The following is a 13,144-nucleotide window of genomic DNA, read 5'->3' as shown; positions in this document are numbered from 1 at the left end:
ACACATCTACAGGTTAAACAACTCGCACAGAACAGCAATCAATCCCTGGCAGAAGAACCTAAACTCCAATAATGGCAAGAATCTCGTGACATAACTGGGTAAAACAAGAGAAAAGTGAGTGAGAGAAAGTAAATCCAAACTGGACGGGTGCTCCCAAAAGGGAACTGTGGAGGAGAAAGGGATCCCACACCCAGGAAAGTCACCTACTCGACAGAAAATCAACCAAATCGGAGGAATCTCCAGATACAGAGAAGAGTGCAGCAGTAAGTCAGACTACTGAAAAGGAGAGTGAGAACCCAACAGATCATCTGAACTACTGGCACAGTCACCAAAAATTGAGATGCTTGGGTGGGGTCTGGGCACCGAGACCTCGGCTCAGGAGCTTAGTTCCCAGGAATGGGCTGGGGTGGGCAGTGCGGATACTGCTTGGGGGGTCTAGGAACCTGTCTGTCAGGATTGACAGGGCAGAGACTGCCTGGGAGACTAGAAAGCAGAGCATCGAGGGGGAATGGAGCAATATGCTAAGGGCTGGGAAGTGGAAAGCCACATCAGAGGGAACCTGGGAGAAGAGCTGGATCTGTAGGAGAGACAAGGTGCCAGTGCTGGGGAGGGGAGAGAAGAAGGGTTGGGCCCCCATAGAATACTCCCCATGCCACAGCAAGCTCACTGGCCCGCAAGCTATCAGAAAGTTGTGCTTCCGAGTGCATCTCTCCTCCCTCTACCCCTCACACACGCGCTGGGCCTGGGGCTGCTGCCATACCAGAGGGCTGGCCTCAACAATTGCCAGAAGCCTACCACCACAGGGGCTTTCCCTGCACTGGCCTGCTTGCCCTCTGGAGGGGCTACACCCATACGGAGCAGCAACAAAGACACCACCAGCCCCTGGGAAAAGGCCTGCAGCCTAGAAAAGCTACAGCAAGCTTGGCCCAGCCATGAAAAATCTGCCTCCACTCTCAGGCAGTCCTTCCAAGTCAGGCTACCATAGGGAAGAGCCTCTTGGGTTCTCAGTGGCCCACTTAGCCACTCCAGCCCTCGGGGAGTGATGCACTCCCATAGAACAGCTGACCAGCACTGCCAGCACCCTGCAAGAGCCCCACAGCCCAAAAACACCAGAGCAAGCTCTGCCCGGCCGAGTGAAATCTGCTTCCATCACGGTGTGGACCTCCCAGTCCTGTCTGCCCTCAGGAAGTCCTCCTTTGCTTCAGAGAGACCCTGTCAGCCCAGCCCACCCTCTGGAAAAGCCATGCTGCCTCAAAGAAGACGGACCAACAATGCCAGCCCTCAGGAAACATTCCACAGCAATGCCAAGGCAAACCATGCCCGGCCACGGGGAGTACAACGCCACCAGGAAAAAGAAAACAACAAGCAAGATGAAGAAGCTGAGAAACCACCCCCACTTAAACCAACAGGAGAACTCACCTAAAGCAGTCAACAATGAAACAGACCTCTGCAGTCTGACAGACCTGGAGTTCAAAAGAGAAATAGTGAAAATACTGAAGGAATTAAGAGAAGATATGAACAGTAATGCAGATGCCCTCAGAAAGGAACTAGAAAATATAAGGAGGAGCCAAGAAAAACTAGAAAATTCAATTGCAGAGATACATACTGAGCCAAGGGCAGAAAAACCAGAATGAATAATGCAGAAAAACGAATTAGTGTTGTGGAAGATAGAATAATGGAAATCACCCAATCACGTCAGCAGACAGAAAACCAAATGAAAAAACATGAAAGCAACATAAGAGACCTACGGGATAATATAAAGCAGGCCAATCTACGCATAATAGGAATTCCAGAAGGAGCAGAAAAGGATAAGGGGATGGAAAATATATTTGAAGAAATTATCGCTGGAAACATCCCAAATCTAAAGGATACTGAGTTCAAGACACAGGAAGCACAGAGGGCCCCAAACAAGTTGAACCCAAATAGACCCACACCAAGACACATTATAATAAAAATGGCAAAAGTTAGTGATAAAGAGAGGATCCTAAGGGCAGCAAGAGAAAAGCAGAATGTTAGCTATAAAGGGAAACCCCATAAGGTTATCAGCTGATTTCTCTACAGAAACTCTACAGGCCAGGAAGGAATGCCAAGAGATATTGAAAGTGCTAAAAGGAAAAAATATGCAACCTAGAAAACTCTATCCAGCAAGAATATCATTTAAAATAGAAGGGGAAATAATTTTTTTTTCCAACAAACAAAAGCTAAAAGAATACAGCAATACAAAACCCAGGCTAAAAGAAATATTGAAAGGGCTTCTTTAACCAAAAAGAAAGGAAGGAAAGAAAGGGAGGAAAAAGAAAAAAAAAAAAAGAGGAAGAACTAGGATTGAGGAAACCACAATCAGACAGCAGTCACTCAAATAAGCCAGCATACAGATTCAATCATGAACATATTTCAAACAAAACAAAATGAAAAAGAAAAAAAAAGAGTCATCAAAATCATAAAATGTGGGCAAGAGAAGTAAGGAAATAAATAAACCCTTTTAGTTTGTCTGTTTGTTTGTTTCTCTTCTTAATTTTAGTATAGTAATGAAGTGTTCAAACCTACAGGACCATCAGGCCAAAACGCACAATTATAGGAAGGGGTTAGTATACTTAAAAAACAGAGCAACCACAAGCCAAAACCAAACATTACATTCGCAAAAAATGAAAAGAAAAAAAAAAAAACCACTCAAGCAGAAAATAATCGCAGACCATCCAACCAAGAAAAGAAAGGAAGAATAGAGAACCATAGAATCAACTGGAACACAAGGTTTAAAATGGCAATAAATAATCATCTATCAATTACCACCTTAAATGTCAATGGACTGAATGCTCCGATCAAAAGACACAGAGTGGCTGAGTGGATAAAAAAGCAAAAACCTTCAATATGCTGCCTACAAGAAACCCACCTTAGGACAAAGGACACATATAGATTGAAAGTGAAAGGGTGGGAAAAAATATTTCATGCCAATAGCCATGACAGGAAAGCAGGAGTTGCAATACTCATATCAGACAAAATAGACTTTAAAACAAAAGACTTAAGGAAAGACAAAGAAGGACACTACTTGATGATTAAGGGATCCATCCAAGGAGAGGATGTTACTATCGTCAACGTATATGCCCCAAATACAGGAGCACCCAGATACCTACAACAAATATTAACAGACATAAAGGGAGAAATTGATGGGAATACAATCATAGCAGGAGACTTTAATACCCCCCTCACACCAATGGACAGATCCTCTAGACAGAAAACCAATACAGCAACAGAGATCCTAAAGGAAACAATAGAAAAGTTAGACTTCATTGATATCTTCAGGACACTACATCCAAAAAGATCAGAATACACATTCTTCTCAAGTACACATGGAACATTCTCAAGAATCGACCACATCTTGGGACACAAAGCTAACCTCAACAAATTTACAAGCATAGAAATTATTTCAAGTATCTTCTCTGACCACAATGCCATGAAACTAGAAATCAACCATGGGAAAGAAACGAGAAAAAACCTACTACATGGAGACTAAACAACATGCTACTAAAAAACCAATGGGTCAATGAGGAAATCAAGAAGGAAATTAAAAAATACCTGGAGACAAATGATAATGAAGACACAACCTCTCAAAATCTTTGGGACACTGCAAAAGAAGTGCTCAGAGGGAAATTCATAGCAATACAGGCCTTTCTCAAAAAGAAGAAAGATCTCAACTTGGCAACTTAACCCTCCACCTAAACGAATTAGAAAAAGAAGAACAAAAAAGACCTAAAGTCAGCAGAAGGAAGGAAATGATAAAGATCAAAGAGGAAATCAATAAAATAGAGACTCAAGAAACAATAGAGAAAATTAATAAAACCAAGAGCTGGTTCTTTGAAAAGGTAAACAAAACTGACAAACCCCTGGCAGGACTCACCAAGAAGAGGAGAGAAAGAACTCAAATAAACAAAAGTATAAATGAAAAAGGAGAAATCACAACAGATTCTGCAGAAATACAAAAAACCATAAGAGAATACTATGAACAACTACATGCCAACAAATTTGACAATCCGGAAGAAGTGGACAATTTTCTAGAATCTTACAGCCTGCCAAAACTGAATCAAGAAGAAACAGACCAACTGAACAGACTGATCACTAGAAATGAAATTGAAGAAGTCATAAATACACTCCCTACAAATAAAAGTCCAGGACCAGATGGCTTCAGAGGTGAATTTACCAAACATATAAAGAGGATCTGGTGCCCATCCTCCTTAAACTTTTTCAAAAGGTTGAAGAAGAAGGAATACTCCCAAAGATATTTTATGATGCCACCATCACCCTCATTCCAAAACCAGACAGAGATACCACCAAAAAAGAAAACTATCGGCCAATATCTTTGATGAATATAGATGCAAAAATCCTCAAGAAAATCTTAGCCAACCGAATCCAACAACTTACCAAAAAAATCATACACCATGGCCAGGTAGGGTTCATCCCAGGTCCACAAGGATGGTTCAACATATGCAAATCAATCAACATCATATGCCACATTAACAAAAGAAAAGTCAAAAACCATATATGATCATCTCAATAGGCGCAGAAAAAGCATTTGACAAAGTCCAACAACCATTCATGATCAAGACCCTTGCCAAAGTGGGTATAGAGGGAACATTCCTGAACATAATCAAAGTCATTTATGACAAACCCACAGCAAATATAATACTCAATGGAGAAAAACTGAAAGCCTTCTCACTCAAATCTGGAACAAGACAGGGATGCCCACTCTCACCACTGCTCTTCAACATAGTTTTGAAAGTCCTAGCCACAGCAATCAGACAAACAAAAGAAATAAAAGGCATCCATGTGGGAAGAGAAGAGATAAAACTGCCACTGTATGCAGATGACATGATACTATACATAGAAAACCCTAAGGACTCAACCCCTTGAACGGATCAACAAATTCAGCAAAGTAGCAGGATATAAGATTAACATTCAGAAGTCAGTCGCATTTCTGTATACCAGCAATGAAATAGTAGAAAAGGAATACAAAAATACAATACCTCTTCAAATTGCACCCCCAAAAATCAAATACCAGGGAATATACCTGACCAAGGAGGTAAAGGACTTATAATATGCTGAGAACTATAAAACTTTAGTCAAGGAAATCAAAGAAGATGTAAAGAAATGGAAAGATATTCCATGTTCATGGATTGGAAAAATCAACATTGTAAAAATGGCCATACTACCCAAAGCAATCTACAGATTCAATGCAATTCCTATCAAATCACCCCTGACATTTTTCACAGAACTAGAACAAACCATCCAAAATTTTATATGGAAGCACAAAAAAACCCAGAATTGCCAAAGCAATCCTGAGAAACAAAAACTAAGCAGGGGGCATAACTCTCCAAGACTGCAAGAAATATTACAAAGCCACAGTCATCAAGACAGTGTGGGACTGCTACCAAAACAGACAGACAGACCAATGGAACAGAATAGAGAACCCAGAAATAAATCCAGACACCTTTGGTCAATTAATCTTTGACAAGGGAGGCAAGAACATAAAATGGGAAAAAGAAAGTCTCTTCAGCAAGCATTGCTGGGAAACCTGGACAGCTGCATGCAAAGCAATGAAATTAGAACACACCCTCACACCATGCACAAAAATACACTCAAAATGGCTGAAAGACTTAAATATAAGACAAGATACCATCCAACTCCTAGAAGAGAACATACGCAAAACACTCTCTGACATCAACCTCATGAACATTTTCTCAGGTCAGTCTCCCAAAGCAATCGAAATGAGAGCAAAAATAAACCCATGGGACCTCATCAACCTGAAAAGCTTTTGCACAGCAAAGGAAACCCAAAAGAAAACAAAAAGACAACTTTCAGAATGGGAGAAAATAGTTTCAAATGATGCAATGGACAAGGGCTTAATCTCCAGTATATATAAGCAACTTATATAACTCAACAGCAGAAAAGCCAATCAACAAATGGAAAAATGGGCACAAGACCTGAATAGACTGTTCTCCAAGGAAGATATACAGATGGCCAGCAAACACAGGAAAAAATGCTCAACATCGCTCATTATAAGAGAAATGTAAATCAAAACTACCTTCAGATACCACCTCACACCAATCAGAATGGCCATCATTCATAAGTCCACAAATAACAAGTGCTGGAGGGGCTGTGGAGAAAAGGGAACCCTCCTGCACTGCTGGTGGGAATGTAAACTGGTACGGCCACTATGGAGAACAGTTTGGAGATGCCTTAGAAACCTTTACATAGAACTTCCATATGACCCCGCAATCCCACTCTTGGGCATATATCCAGACAAAACTCTACTTAAAAGAGACCCATGCACCCGCATGTTCACTGCAGCACTATTCACAATAGCCAGGACATGGAAACAACCCAAATGCCCATCGACAGATGTTTGCATTAGGAAGAAGTGGTGTATATACACAATGGAATACTACTCAGCCGTAAAAAAGAACGACATAATGCCATTTGCAGCAACATGGGTGGAACTAGAGAGTCTCATACTGAGTGACGTGAGTCAGAAAGACAAATACCACATGATATCACTTATAACTGGAATCTAATATCCAGCACAAATGAACATCTCCACAGAAAAGAAAATCATGGACTTGGAGAATAGACTTTTGGCTGCCTGACTGGAGAGGGAGGGAGTGGGAGGGATCAGGAGATTGGGGTTATCAGATACAACTTAGAATAGTTTTACAAGCAGATCCTGCTGAGTAGCATTGAGAACTATGTCTAGATACTCATTTTGCAACAGAACAAAGGGTGGGAAAATAAATATATACATGTAAGAGTAACTTGATCCCCATGCTCTACAGTGGGAAAAATAAAAAATTTAAAAAATAATAAAATAAAATAAATAATTTGCATTTCTGTATAGTACCAATGAAATATTAGAAAAGGAATACAAAAATAAGTATCTTTTAAAATCACACACCCAAAAATTAAATACCTAGAAGTAAACCTGAGCAAGGAGGGGAAGGATTTATATGATGAGAACTATAAAACATTAATAATGGAAATTAAAGAGGATTCAAAGAAGTGGAACGATACTCCAAGCTCCTGAATTGGAAGATTTACTATCAATAAAATGGCCATACTACCCAAAGCAATCTACAGATTCAATTCAATCGCTATCAAATTACCCACAACATTTTTCACAAAACTAGAAAAAACAATCCAAAAATTTATATGGAACCACAAAAGACCCAGAATCGCCACAACAATTCTGAGGAAACAATAACCAAGCAGGAGCATAACCCTCCCAGACTTCAGACAACATTACAAAGCTACAGTAAACAAGACAGTGTGGTACTGGTACCACAACAGACATACAGACCAATGGAACAGAATAGAGAGCCCAGAAATAAACCCAGACACCTATGGTCAATAAATCTTTGGTGAAGGAATATAGAATAGGAAAAAGACATTCTCCTTAGACAATGCTGGGAAAATTGGACAGCTGCATGTAAATCAATGAAACTAGAATACACCCTCACACTATGCACAAAAATAAACTCAAAATGCCTTAAAGACTTAAACATAACAAAAGACACCATAAAAGTCCTACAAAAACATTCTCTGACATCAACCATATGAATTTTTCTTAGGTCAATCTCCCAAGGCAATAGAAATAAAAAAATATAATAAACCAGTGGGACCTAATCAAACTTAAAAGCCTTTGCACAGCAAAGGAAAACAATTTTTTTAAAAAGTGAAAAAACTTAAGCAATGGGAGAAAGTAGCTGCAACTTACATGGGCTTAATCTCAAAAGCATACCAAAAACTCATACAACAACAGAAAAAAAAAAAGAAACAAACAACCCAATTGAAATATGGGCGTTACTCCTAAAAGACATTTCTCCAAAGAAGACATACAAATGGCCAACAGGCCCATGAAAAAATGCTCAACATCACTAATTATTGGAGAAATGCAAATCAAAATTACAATGAGGTACTACCTCACAATGGTCAGAATGGCTATCATTAAGTCTACAAATAATACATGCTGGAGAGAGTGTAGAGAAAAGGGAACCCTTCTATACTGTTGGCAGGAATGTAAATTGGTACAACCACTATGGAAAACAGTATGGAGGTACCTCAGAAAACTAAATATAGAACTACCATATGAGCCAGCAATCCCACTCTTAAGCACATATCTGGAAAAACTTTCCTTCAAAAAGATACATGCACCCCTATGTCCACTGCAGAACTATTCACAATAGCCAAGGAAATGACCTAAATATTCATCAACAGATGAATGAATTAAGAAGATGGGTATATATACACAATGGAATACTATTTAGCCATAAAAAGAACTAAATAATGCTATTTCAGCAACATGGATGGAACTAGAGATTCTCATGCTAAGTGAAGTGAGTCAGAAAGAGAAAGACAAATACCATATGATATCACTTATATATGGAATCTAAAATATGGGACAAATGAACCTAACTGCAAAACAGAAACAAACACATGGACATAGAGAATAGACTTGTGGTTGCCAAAGGGAAGGGGGAGGGATTGGGATGGACTGGGATTTTTGGGTTAATAGATGCAAACTGTTACATTTGGAGTGGATAAGCAATGAGATCCTTCTGTATAGCACAGGGAACTATATCCAATCACCTGCGATGGAACATGAAGGAAAATATTGTGAGAAAAAGAATAGGTCACTTTGCTCTACAGGAGAAATACAGAACATTGTAAATCAACCATGATTTAAATTTTTAAAAAAAAGGAAAGAAAGAAAATAGCCCATAGGATTAAGTACTCGGCAAGATAAAGCTGTTTTGACCCAAGATAGTCATATAATTGGGGGTGTTCAAGAGAGATTAGATAATTACTGAGTTTGGTATATAGGTACTTGATTATCAAAAAAACTGGTTGGCCAAGAGTGACAATTGCTCTCAATAGCAAAGACTCTATAATGCTGTATTTGGTAATGCTTACATTTCAGATGACAAATATTTATCACTATTCTGGATTGAGAATGGGCACAAGAAGCCAAATGGTGTTCAAATAATCAGCTCTGTCTATTGTAAATATAGATTTGAAAACTAGATTAGATCCTAATGCTAAAATTGGGCTTCCTACTCCCTCAACACTCAGTTTTAAGAATATGAACTCAACTAAAGGAATGCATGATTTATCAATTAACATAAAAAATGATAAAAGAGTAGACTAATAGCTGGGAACCACAAGAACTGATCTGCTTATCCCATAAAGACTGCAAGCACATATGAAGTTCACATTCTCTGAGTACAGGGGGTTTAAAAGAAATAGAAGAGAGAAGAGAAAGACATTGAGATGAGCCTACATTGACTTTTCAACACCTTTATTCTATCTTCTGGTTAAAACAAGGTTCTTGGGAAGAAGTGTGTAGGACTTAGAAAATAAACTGGAAAAATTCTCTCCAAAGTAACTCTACATATCCCCTTTACTATTAAAAAAGGAGAAGAAGTTCCCTCATATAAAGTCCTAGGCAGGAATCATGGAACAGTTAAAAAAGTCTCCTCTCCCCAGATAATGGTAAACATGTATTTTCTTGATCTGACAACATAGAGGTTAAACTTACAGGCTCTATTTAAATTGCAATGGCTGAATTCTGGCTTTGCTAATTACTCTGTAACATTAACAAAGTCACTTAATCTCTCTGTATGTCAATTTGCCCACATTTAAGTTAATAATAACAGAAAAGAATTTTGGGGAGATAGTGGAAACATCAGCATAGCATTTGAACCTCCCTGAATCTTACAATAAAAGCAGACAGAACTAGATATCAAAATTAAAAACTTATGAGCAATATTTACAACAAGAATAGGTGATAAGATACACTCACAACCTCAAAATATCAGCAGATGAGCAGGACAGATATAAACATGAAAAACTAGCATGATAGCAGGGGTGTGTAGAATGAAGTAGAGGGAAGCAACAATGTAACATACATGCTATCAAAAGCAATTAGGGTCATATTAAAAATTCATGGGCAAGTATGAATGCATCTTCCTGATAAAAGACAGGCAAGTTTAAGATTCAGAAAGAACTACATTAGAAGAGTAATGCCAGAAAAAAATGGCACAAAGGCAGCACCAAGCTTTCATTTCACCAAAGAAACATTACAAAATAACCAGAAATTGTCAGAACCCCAAATCTGTCTGAAATCTGGAAAATAATCAAAGGTTTAAAACAATCAAGGAAATGCTGAATCCAGAAAAAGGCAATTCTGGAAACAATAGGAAAACTTTATGGAATTTTTACTTGCCCTTGACCATACTCCCTTCCAAGCATGGCGTCAATATTAAAGATAAAAATCTGAATTCCTAGGGTTAGACCCTGGTCCCTGGATAGGCTTTATATGCATTATTGTATATGTTCTAACTTATTTGGGATAAATCTGAAGGACAAATGCAAGGCAATTATATTTCAAATATCTCAGATGTCAAGCTAGAAAAGTGGTAAGCTTTGCTCAAAAATGCTACAATGAAATAATAGCCTATAGATACCTGGGGACAAAATATAAAATAGTCCACCTAAGGCCCAGGAGATTAAACTGTGGGATTTCTTTGGGAAATACAATGTATTCATACTCAAAGGAGTTACATATACAGGGAAATTTAGAAAGCCATATCCATATTGAGTAAAAACTGGAGAAGATAAAGTTTTCAACTAAGGCTGATCTTGAAGCCCAGTTCAAGCCTGGTGAAATGTAGAAGGAATGTCCCTGCACAGAAAAAATCTGTAAGGACTGGCAGAAGTATTCTGTGTTTGGTGGATTTTTTGTATGTTTTTTGTTCTTTTTTTTTTTTTTTAGCTCCTGGCATTCAAGAAAATCTCTCTCAGAATATTAAGTAACACATACTAAAGAAGAAATACATCAGTGACAACACCTAACAGTGAATACAGTACTCACAATGAGAGCTTGAAAAAGTCATTAAATGAAATAACTACTATAGACTTCAATAATAAAAACAACAAAAAGTAAACCCTATAGAAGGGAGTGAATCTGATTTCCAGAATTACATTATAACATTAAAATTTTCCATTTTCAACAACAAATATTAAAAGGCATACAAAGAAAATGAAATTATAGCTCAATTAGGAAAATAAAATAAAGTGATGGAAACCATACCTAAGGAAGTCTAGACATTATATTTCCCAGCAAAAGACTTTAAAACATCTTAAATATGCTGAAAGAGCTAAATAAATAAAACATGGGCAAAGAACTAAAGGAAATAAGGAAAACAATATATGAACAAAATGAGAGTATATATAAAGGAATAGAAATTATAAAATAATGAATCAAATAGAATTTCTGCAGTTGAAAAGTACAATAACTGAAATTAAAACTTCACTAGAGGAGTTCAATAGCAGATTTCGGCAGACAGAAAAAGAGAATCAGAGAACTTGAAGACAGGACAATTGAAATTATAGAATCTGAGGAGAATGATTAAGGAATGAGGAAAAATGAACCAAACCTAAAAGACCTGTGGAACATCATCAAAAAGAACAACATACACATCATGTGAGTCCCAGAAAGAGAGGAAAGAAAAGGGGAAGAAAAAGAATATATGCAGAAATAATGGCCAAAAACTTCCCAAATTTCATGAGAGATATGAGTTTATAAATCCAAGACTGTCAATAAACTTCACATAGGACAAACTCAGAGATCCAGACCAATGTATTACAATCACACTGTTGAAAGCCAAAGAAAAAGAGAATCTTGAAAGCAGCAAGAGAGAAGCAACTCATCACATACAAGGGATTCTCAATAAGGGAATAGTTTATTTCTCACATGAATCATGAAGGCCAGAAGACAGAGGATGATGTATTTAATGTACTGAAAGAAGAAAAATGTCAATCAAGAATTATATATCTTGTGAAATTGTCCTTTAAAAATTAGAAAGAAATTAAGACATTCCAGGATAAACAAAAGCTGGGGGAGTTTCCTACTATTAGATGTGCTATATAAGAAATGCGAAGGGGATTCCCTCAGATTGAAAAGAAGAGTTACTAGATGGTAATTCAAAGTTGTATGAAGAAATAGAACTATGGTAGAGGTAAAAACAAAAGTAAATATAAAAGCCAGTATTATTTTATTTGGGGGTTATAACTTCACTTATTATATCCTAGAAGATTTAAAGACAAAGGTGTAAAACAATTATAAATCTATATTATTGTCTATATAACATATAAAGATATAATGTGTGACAACATAAAGGGAGGGAGGATGAAGCTGAAAATGACAGCACTAATGGCCTTAACCTAGCCAGAACACAGACTGGGACTTGAACCCACATGCCAGGACTTGAGCTCAGCCAAAACCCACACTGGGACTTGAACCCACATGCCTGGACTCAAACCCAACCTAAAGGTAGATTGGGACATAAACACACGGTTTTAAATTCAAGTTACTCACCCTGTGTCTGGACTCACTAAGGTTCAGGTTCTTTATGCCTCCATGCGGAAGGAATTCAGCAAGAGACAAAGTGATAGGTAAGAAACAGATTTATTACGATAGGACGCTTGTAAGAGATGCAAGCAGCCAGGCAAGGAAACTCTGCCCGAGGATCCGAGGATCTGGTGGGCCAGTTTCATCATCCAAGGGGAGTGGGGGTTGGAAAGGCCCACCTCTTCCTTTCCGGGAGTAGTAGCTCCTCCCTAGTATCCAGTAAGGTGTGTATTCAAATCAGCTGAAGGGTGGTATTAAAACTCTTGCCCTTGGTCTGAATCTGAATGCAGGCCTCATCCCATGCCCCACCCAATGACCTGAGGCAATTTTCTCACCTCTACTAGTTAAGCAAGTCTGCCTTGTTCTGATGCCTTTCTTGAACTTAGAGCAGTCTTCCAACATCCCCCAGGTTTCCCTCTTTATCCATGATCCCCTATTGGGACTTCTACAACCACCTGTGCCTACTCTATCCCTATCAAAGCTATATAGGAGAAAACTCTTTGTATGCTTCCGAAGGCAGGTTATTAAAACTACATTGGTAAATTTTAAGATGTTTGATGTAAATCCCATTAGTAACCACAAAGGAATCACATTAAAATATATATACAAAAGGACATGAGAAGAGAATCAAAAGACTAAACAACAACCAAAAATCAACTAAAATAAAGCCAGCAAGGGAGGATATGA

Source organism: Phacochoerus africanus, chromosome X, assembly GCF_016906955.1.
Source record: "Phacochoerus africanus isolate WHEZ1 chromosome X, ROS_Pafr_v1, whole genome shotgun sequence".
In the NCBI taxonomy this organism is placed as follows: Eukaryota; Metazoa; Chordata; class Mammalia; order Artiodactyla; family Suidae; genus Phacochoerus; species Phacochoerus africanus.
The sequence above is the reverse complement of the archived record's forward strand: the minus strand, read 5'-3'. Positions refer to the sequence as shown.